This window comes from Saccoglossus kowalevskii, chromosome 6, assembly GCF_978046115.1.
Source record: "Saccoglossus kowalevskii chromosome 6, keSacKowa6.1, whole genome shotgun sequence".
NCBI lineage: Eukaryota > Metazoa > Hemichordata > Enteropneusta > Harrimaniidae > Saccoglossus > Saccoglossus kowalevskii.
This window is the reverse complement of record NC_140646.1, coordinates 12,705,309-12,708,546: the sequence shown is the minus strand read 5'-3', so window position 1 is coordinate 12,708,546 and position 3,238 is coordinate 12,705,309.

Sequence of the window (3,238 nt, the reverse complement as noted above, 5' to 3'; positions counted from 1 at the left end):
ATATGTTATTTGTAAAAACACGTTACTTTGTAAAATTGTTTTCACTGAGTCTCTAATTCGTAATTCCTTATTTCGATTGCATAATAATATTCCATGTTTTAGTGTACACGACTGATATTAAATGTAAACCTAAACGCCAGTTCCACTTCAATAGAAGAAAGAAACTGCAATACATGGGGAAATTGACTATTTGTTTCTGTAGCACCTTTCAGAAAATGTTCCAACGCATATAGAGTATAATATTATAAACAAGAAAGGCGTAATTGTAGGGGTGGTGGGGATTTATGAAAAAAATGGTATGTAAATAGTACAGTGCATATGCAATACTACTTCGTAGTGTTTCATTGTAATGTAATTTTAGTCATGAATTAAAGGAAAAGTCAAGAAAACGATATTTAATATGGTATGCGTGTAGCGCAATCAATCGCATTATAACTTCAAGAAAAGGAGCATCGCTTGTACACTTTCAAGGACGTGTTTCCTCAAAGTTTGAATAGTAGCTTTACTTTCATACATGTAATGTAATTATTATCACTATTAATATTTGTCAGTTGGAGTAGTATTCCCAGTGGCACGTCGAGTAAGTGTTCTTTGTTACGCTGATTACGGTCATTCAGTCACGTATTAACATCTGATCCGCTGACGGATTGCTGCTGTGCTGAGAAAACGAATCTCACACCGTAATCTAATCGATCAATTACTTTAAACACTCTTTGTTTTAGGTATTGATGTATCATCGTGGGAGCTTGGGTAATCTTTAGTACGTACTTCCTGTGGCAGAAGTATGAATGTAATGAAGCCAAGACCCACAACATAAGGAAAGAGTAGGCTCATATCGCGATAGCCGTATATCATCATTCTGTGTCATAATCATATGTTTGTTTTTTTTATTAGAAATCGGATGTCTGGCACCAGACACGTGATATTGGTGCGATTATCTGTGTAACAGTGTTTTCATATTTCACCAGAGATTCATTGTACCTGCCCGAGAAACATGATAAATTTTAATGTTTGTAGTTTTCCAAAGAACCTTTGGTTTAATTAATTAAACAAAGAAAGAAGACATAATGTGCACATGTAACTACAGGTCCTATATCATAGCGTATAAGCTGGGAATGTATAGGAAAGCCTGGGGTGTTAATATGAAGGTGTGAACAATTGATAATGGTTAAATTAAAATCATCTCGCTCGTCGTACATACTGTATATCGAGGCAAATTTAATACACAGATGTAAGTATGAAAAGGTAGAAGCAGAGTATGTAGTTTTCTCAATCTCAAGTCTTACGGATAAATCATTGGAATATAATCACTGAATTTGTACATCATCAATAAATCTGAATGTGAAATTGAAGTTTTATGAGATGAATGTCCGACCATGTTTTGATGAGAACATAGTACCTGAATTTAATTTTTTCCCTAAATGTAGCATGTATTGTTACACTCATTTATACTGTCCTGCCATACTTGAGTTAGGGCGTTGTTAACCAACAGAAAACCCAGATGATATCACAATAAATTGGGGACAGTCGTTACGCTGTTCTCTTTCAATGCATTACTACGACACTGGCACTAGGACGTTTTCGAATTAAGTTTATTCAAAACGAAACATTTCGCGTAGCATTTTTTTATACAAATGGAACGTGACATGCAAATCACATTGACTCAAAATATACAAAACCCCACCTTCAGAAAATATTGAATTTACGGGATAGAGTGTTAATACAATATTAAATTGTTACGGCACTGGATTTTTTAGGCCCCCTATGTTCAGTAATTAATTCCTAATAACGCCCTAACTGGTCATTATGCTGTAACAAAAGATTTATTTTTTTGCGTATAATGACTTCCTTGCTGTTTTTTTCTGATTTACACCATAACCAAATGTGTCTAATTGCTAATGTGAAAACAGATTCTGTGTGTCTGTTTAATTTTGTTTGTTACATAAAGTCGTAGTTTGGTGTTTCATTCAATTAGAAAAGAATTCAATACATGACAATGTTCAACTGTATTTATACATATCTTGACAGGTACGACAAACCAAACACCAACTGCTTTGTGGAGTTCGATTATAATTTATGGCGAACTAAACACATTATTCAGGAGGGGGTCTTCACCTGCGCATGTGCGGAAATTGAGTCCCAAGAGACGATAACAACGCACGCTAAAACACCGTATAGACTGCAAGCATGAAATCATTTATTTTTAAGCATATAACAGAGAGGGCGCAATTCACTTTGTAATTCTTTTGCATGCTGTATTTGCGAATAAATTCACTGAAATTGAGAGATGCTTTGGAGTTAAAGCGGAAACTATAATCCTATAATTAATTAATAAAGGAAAAGAAAATTAATAAACATAAAGTTTCTAGTAAACAAATCATATAGACAATTGCCAAGAAGATACGCTGTCTTCTCGTACTGTTCGGACGTCTCTGCTCTTGATGTGTTTTGGTTCAGGGTGAACTTTCACAACAACAACAACAACAACAACAACAACAACAACAACAACAACAACAAGGTTTCTCGCAGTCAACACACTTTCTTCTTGTCGTATCCTCCTCACTTGAACTATAAGTAGCTGAACGTCTTTTAAAAAGTACACCTTTTTTTGTTTTTGTTTTTTTGTTTTTTCGCGGATATGCGAACTTCTAAAATATTTTTGCGAAAAACATATAATTAGCCATAAATTAACAAGGGAATTATTTAGCCAAGAATGAACACTAAGAATGAAAATAATGTAATAACAAACAATTTAAAACAGACAAACATTGAACTTGGCGAAAATAAACTACAAAAAAAGAAAAGTAAACTATGAACAACTGTTTGAAAAAAAAAAAACTATTGTTACCATTTACAAATTTTAAACACCGAATATGGTTAGGCAAATTTAGGACACGCACCCATAATACTAAAATAGGTAGATACACACGACCATAGACGACAATTTTAAAATATGTATACTATTGAAGAAGAAATACATTTTTTCATTCTGTTCTTCTTGTTAGTGGGTACCGAATGCGAAAGCGCCCTCTCTGTTCAAAACGTAAGTTTTTCAATTTCATTTTTGGCAAGTCATTTTTTTTTAACCGTTAACATATAGTTGCATTCTGTTGAATTCTTTATTAGTTCTCATGACAAATTGTCTCGGTCAGTTATATTTCACATTTCCCACTGCAAAAGTATTAAAGGCAAAATAATTTAATCGGTGAAGGAGGAAACTAACAGCGAACAAACGACG